Here is a 7,055-nt window from a genome sequence, read left to right on the forward strand (position 1 = left end):
AGTGCAGCTGATTTGCCGCTATTTAAACTCGACAGCGTGGTTGTTGTGTTTGAAATTACACAGTTATAAATAATTAAAATGTTCAACAAAAATTTTTAAGTATTTATAAAAAATAAAGACAAAAAAATAATACGGCGTTCTTACAGTATCTGAGCCCTTGCGGGGATCGAACCCGCGACCTTTGGATTAGAAGTCCAATGTACTATCCACTGCACTAAAAGGCCACTAGAAGGTAGCTTAAAGTTATCGGCACAGTATTTTAAAAATTTCGATTGTATTAAGTAATTGTTTACGATACATATTAAGCTGCTTAAAAATTTCACAGCTGTTTCTATAAATAGTTTACTGAATTGCAGCGAAAAAAACAAGTAAAGCGATTATACTATTTGCGAAGATGTTTTACACGAACTTTTGGGAATAACCAACCTATTTGCTTGCATATGCTTGTAGAGAAAGTACAAATTTACATAAACATACATACATACATAAATCTAATTTGATCCGGCTGTAGATGGAAAGATCGCGTACTACTGTAGGTCCCTCCGCACAAATAAGAGGAGAAGCCCGACCAAACTCTTAACATATTGTGTAAGCGCCAATCTATTATTATTATCTATCTATGAATGGACGACAGCCAGCGACATTTTAGCCTCAATTTTAAGGAGACTCAGGACTCGTTTTCATTCGCTTTTCACTGGATAACCACGTGTTTGTAATATTGACTAATTTATTTCAACCAGGGTTGCGCTAAATTGAAATTTTCACTACCAGTATATAGTTAGTGGTAGTGCATTTCAACGTTGGACAACATTTAGGTGTATGTAGTTAGAAATCTTTTAAAGCCATTTTAATCATATCATAGAACAATTTTAAGACTGAAGATTATACAAAATGCTTAACACAGCTTGTGAGCACCCTAATAATAATATTATTTAAATGAATTTAAATGTTTCACCATTACGAAGCATTGATACAACTTCAGAAATCTTTGAATGTTTTTAAACATTCGCATATTGCTGTTAAAAGAAATTGCAAATTCGACATTATTAAATAAAAACCCCAAATTAAAATAAATAAAAAGTCATTGTGATTTACAATTCATAAACTTCAACTTTTCACTCAAATACTATTTATGTTTTACGATTTTTAACAAATTTGATTATAATTTTGTATGCCAATAAAAGTCCCCAAATACGAGTACATACACTGAAGAAGAATACGAGCAAAACTCTACTTTGTAAACATGGAATACGCATAAAAAGCCAAAGAAATAAAAATGCAAGTACTGACAAAAGTTTTTGGTCATTCGCTGCTTTATCCAGCCAAAAATTGAATAATGCAAATATTATCGATCATAAACTGCGACTACGATCACATCAATACTTTTAACGCACTGACAACAATAACAATCACAACAAAGCTGCACTATAAATAAATGTACAAATAAATGTTTTATGCGAGCATGGGCAATCAAGTGAATTTATGAAGTACTTATGTAGCAGAGTTTACAACAAATTTTCATATTTGTACCACAATTGTATGTACATATACACATATGTATGTATGTATTTATTATGACACAAAAATCAAGTGAGTCCATATTGTTTGCACTGTTTACTATGCCACTAGCATACATACATACATATGTATGCGCGTGTGCGTTAAATTGTATTACAATAAATCCCGAAAATTTTCACAAATTGAATTTCGACTTACCCAATGAGGGGCATAAACTGCTGACTTCTTGCTAACTGATTTTCAATTCAATTCAAATACTTACATAAGCATATTGGCAATCAACGCTGCTTATCATTTATATGGACAAGTAAGTAAATGTTGGTTGTGGCAGCGCCATTACTACTTTCGCCTGAACAGCTGCCAGCCAACAATTCGTGTTAACGCCTTCGATTTTTGTATACAGGAAATTCTGCATCCACCCACAGACTTTGTGGCGGCTACATATCGACGGCGACAACTTTTGCATGCTGTGATTTCCAACGCTGCTTGGTGGTAAATTTTATCAATTTTGAATATTTTTAGAGGTGCCAAACGAACGAAGCGTCTGACTTGACAATTTCAATTTTGGCATTTTCCAGCGAATTTCTTAACGTCGCTCCATGTCTTCATGTTGGGTTGTGTACATACGTATATCAATGGGTCAGTGTTTGTGAAAAATGGCTGTTTTGCATATCATTGACCAACTTAAGTAGATTATCATCGGTGACAACACTTAACTTGGGCAAGTGTCAACTGCTGGCGAATTAATTGAGAGTTTACAGATAATTTTAGAAAATTAGATTTCAAATTTTAACTTCATTTCTGAAAAACCACACACTTCATCAAATTGATAAAACTCTAAGTGGTGTACTAACAGGAAAGTGTTCATTAGCGGTGCATGCCTCCAAGTTAGCGATAAGTTGTGTTAAGCTGAAAAGGAGGTGCGTGTTGATGGAGATTGTTGCAGGCAGTCTCTGTAATGCCCAGCCCCTGCTAGACCGCAGTTCTGTATTGTGACACCGAATCTGGCGGTGGACCTACATTTCTGGCAATGGCTTGATCTTCTTCTTCTTATTTGACTCTAAACCCCTTTGCCGATTTGTGCCGAGACCCAAAAAACCTCACCGATTGCCTGTCTTATTTTTGGATTCCGCCAGTTTGCTCCGCCCATTGAGTTCGTGAGCGCCTTTGCTTTCGTTGTTCACTCATGGGCACCGAAACGCTGGATCTTTTTCCCGCAACATTTGGATTTTTTATACACTGAGTTCTGTCCATGTTATTAAAAAGCTCAAAGAGTTCTTCATTATATTTTCTTCGGTACTCGTCGCCCACGCAAAAAGGGCAAAAGACCTTGCGCGGCTCTGCCTTCAAATTGGCAAGAGTTATTCTATGCTGGCTAATAGATCGACGAAGTCCTTTATCACTTAATAGTTATAACTGCCAAAAGTGACGTGTGTGCCAAAACTCAAAAACTTTTTATGTGTTTTGTGCCGGTTTAAGGCCAACGGCATAGCCCGGTGGTTGCAATTCAACTACTAAAATTTAGTGTCAGCTAAGGAGAGTTGATTTCAGGTGAAGTAAGTTTAGATAACTTAAGGTGAGTTGAGCTCAGGTGAGATAAGTTGCAGTGAGTTGAGGTGAAGTAACATTAGATGGGGGAATTGATTTGAGATGAAATAAGGTGAGTTGGGGTAAGGTGAATTGAGGTGAACTGAGAGGAGTTGACGTGAGTTTACTTTAGGTGAGATAGGGCGAGTTGAGGTGATCTGAAGTGAGCTGTGGTGAATAGAGTTGAAATGCGGTGAACAACATAGCACAATATAACACAACATAACACAACATAACTTAACATAATATTACATTGCACAACATATTATAACCTAATACAATATGACATAACAAAATTCGTCAGTCTTATATCTTTCTTTGTCTAACTCTATCTCGATCACTTTCTCTATCTCAATTTTTGTCTCTATCGTTTTTGTACTTTTATACCCGAGCTCACTTGTGCCCAAGCGTATAATAACTTTGTTCACATAACGGTTGTTTGTAACCAGTGTTGTTGTTGAGAATGTTCAGAAAGTCGCAAAAGAAGAGTCATGGCCGAAAAAATTGTTATTTTTTTTTACCGACTTCATAAAAGGGGAACGTTATTAATTCGTCGGAATATATATTTTTTATGTATGTTACCGCAATGTATGCCGATTTCTATAATTCTTTAATTTTTTAAAACAAAGGCTGTACCTCAGAGGTGATCTCATACTAATTTGGTTTAGATCCGATAGTTTGATGATGAGAAATTAACGGTACTCTTAAATTTATATATGGGAATTGAGGTTGGTTTTGTTTTTTGTACACAACAATCGAGTCGCTGCAAGGAGAAAAGTTTCATTTTAAGCTTGAGTTTCATTTGAAAGTTTGAAGTGATGCCTTTTTTCGTACTTTCAGGAGGAAATATTTTTTACTAGCATGGTTCTGTTAACATTTCCTAAAAAAATTCTGTGAAAAGGGGCAAAAGGTATTTAAAAGGGTCAAATTGCTCCTTTAGTCGAACAACAGCAACACTGATTGTAACAGCCAAAACGAATCGAGATAGATATAGACAAATGTATACATAAATGCTCAGAATGAAAAAAGAAATAGATTGAGGGGTGACTGTCTGTCCGTTCGTCCGTCTGTGCACACGATAACTCGAGTCAAAATTGAGATATCTTAAAGAAACTAAAGAAACCACACCTACCTCCCATATAATAGTTTTCAGAAATACGAAAACTGCGATATTTTATTAATTACTGAAGGCAGGTAAGAGCAAGTCAGTATCTTCGATCGAATACAAGCCCATAAGTTTGACCTCGTGTCTTCTAAAATGCTGTAAAAAAATTATCGACACGCACATCAGGAACACATTGTAGCCTTGCATCTAGACCAGGGCGCAATAGGCGGACACTTAGAGCAATTCCACAAAGACTGGACTAAACTCGTTAGTATAACAAATTGACTACTAACGGGCAACAAATTACTAAAAGAATTTAAGGGAAAAACTATAGGGCATAGCACAGGAAGCAAAGATTTTATGGCCCCTTGCTTTAGTTCGGAGCGAAGGTTTCACATAGGGCCCCACAGTGCCACAGTAATTAATATTAACTCCTAGACTCATTCTAAATGAGTATAGGGCGTCACTATCCGACATAATATTTATTCTGACCACGTTATTCTTTCTACGAAAACATTCTCGAACAAAGACTTCGATTGCGAAGACTTCCGCCTGGAATATGGTTGGGTATGAGCCCATTGGCGGACTTTTCTGGGATCTTGGTCTTTTATCGGTATACCATATGTACCTGGACAGCAGTTCTTTTTAGGAATTCTGACTTTGTAGGGTTTGTCAAAGGATGATTTCGGTAGCATGACATCTGAGAAATTGATAGCGAGATCCTCAAGGAATAGCTTAGAACCACCACTTTTCATGCTGATTACATTGGGCAGTAGCTGTATAGCGCTCCAATAAGCCTTCTTTTCGGTCAGAATAGACAGAGGAGGAATGCCACTTATTTGCTATGCTTTTGATCGCCAGGCCAGTGCCGTGTATGCAACAACAGGTTTCACGATAATATTGAAAGATCAATACTTTAGTTTTGGTGATATTCCCCAGGGTTTGCCATGAAGTCTCTGGCTGACATAAAACTTCCTTATAGCCTTGTTGGTAACATTCGAGAGATATGAACTCCAATCGAGTCTTTTTTTAAGAGTTACCCTTAGATACCTTGCCTCTTCTGATAACTCAGTTTCTGTCCCTGCCAAGGTGGGTCTAGCCAAAGAGACTTTCCTTCATTTGATAAATGGGACAACGGTGAACTTCAGCGGGTTTATTGGCAATCCCCGTGCAGCACGCCAGTCTTCCATTAATCTGAGCTCAGCTTGAAATCTTGTGTGCAAAAACATCAAAAGCAATTATACTCGCTTCTTGGTACTGCTAACAGGGAAAGATTGCTGTGATCTTGTCATACAAAAAATGGGCATCCCTAGCGTGGATTGATATCGCGCACTATCAGAAACACGACCAAAAAGCTTGGGAACCGTCAGTTCGGAAAGTTAGAAGACATCTCAAAAGTTAAGCTGAAATTTATATTTTAACTCCTAACATCGAAATCCAACCGGCTAGTGTATGTGTGACTCAACATCGCCCAGCTTAAACTAACCTGTATTTGAGCGCATATTTCTATGATTTCTTTCCTAAACCATTTCCAGTTGGCCAATTTGAGCGATTTTTCTGCAATATTTACTGAACATTGAGCTTTAAGTGCTTGTAAGACAGTATGTCCTTCATTTTACGATTATTACCAACGATTTGAATTTCCACAAAACTCACACTTAAATATACTTTTCAACTGCTAAATGCTTGAATTTCGCCACTAAATAAATATGTATGTACTATACAAATATACTCTGCATACTCTCTTTTGTTTGCTTCGTTATTCTGAACGTGTTTTGATTCTGACAATCCAAGCAGCAACACATGTTTACTTAAGCACGTCCTTTTTTTGTTGTCCAACTCAGTTCGGTCCAGCCATACATTCTCTACGTGCTCATGTCTTCAATATCCAATTTGTTTTTTTTTTCTTAAGTAGTATATGACTCGTTGCTGTTGGGTTTTGTCCTCGCCATTGGCGAAAGTAATAAATTCATTTTTGTTTTATCTTCGTTTATGTCCAACGACTGACTCCTCCAATATCCTCCTGCTGTCGCTGAAACCGCCTTTTCACACTTCCTGTCTTGCTAGTCCGGTTTTTTCGTCGAGCATGAGTTGTGTTAATATTTTCTTGTCTTTTATATAAGCAGGCTGTATATATTTTTGTCTTGCTGTTTTTTTTTTAGTGCCAGTGTCGGTTTAGCTGCCGCTGGCACACGGTATTTGGGATCATTTCAGATGTACACTTGCTGTATTTGTTGACGGAGGCGATCTATGCTTTACATTTGTTTGATTGTACTTACTACACATAGTATGTGTATATGTGTACCCACGTTTAGGTCAGTGCACGTGTGAGCTTCTCAATGCCAATGATGATTATGTCAATAATATTCGTATCCCAATGACAACAAACTACAAATTGGTTGAACAAGAAATCGCACCAACAAAAGATTATGCCGTTTTGATTAGACGCCATAAATGTATTGTTTCTTTGCTTGATTTGCCATTTCTTTGGATCATCTGGGACCAGCTAATATCTATTTACTAAAGGGTGTTTCAATAAGAATGCAGATTTCGTTTTATAAATAAAACACAACAAAATTGGTCGACATGATTTTTTTAGGCTCAGCTTTTTGCGAAATTGGTAGCCGGTACTAAGAATTCGAATTTTTATAAATTAGTAGCCGATACGAAAAACCGATCTAATTTTTAAAAATAAGCATATTGAAAAATTAGCACGACAAGCCCCCTTTTCCAAAATTGGTAATAATAAAATAATATTTTTGGCGGTTATACTAACGTTTGTTAAATGTTTGGCCGAGCTTCACCTCCAATACAGGGGCAACTAACAATTGGCTCATATTTGCGA

General features: G+C 36.8%; 1 non-coding gene across 1 annotated transcript; it reads right to left on the reverse strand.

Annotated features, from left to right (window-relative positions):
* Positions 1-150: 150 nt before the first annotated feature.
* Positions 151-224, reverse strand: Trnar-ucu. Its single transcript has one exon. It is a non-coding gene; the product is annotated as a tRNA-Arg (tRNA).
* Positions 225-7,055: the final 6,831 nt, after the last annotated feature.

Source organism: Rhagoletis pomonella, unplaced genomic scaffold (assembly GCF_013731165.1).
Source record: "Rhagoletis pomonella isolate Grant_MI unplaced genomic scaffold, Rhpom_1.0 Rhpom_scaffold_00006, whole genome shotgun sequence".
In the NCBI taxonomy this organism is placed as follows: Eukaryota; Metazoa; Arthropoda; class Insecta; order Diptera; family Tephritidae; genus Rhagoletis; species Rhagoletis pomonella.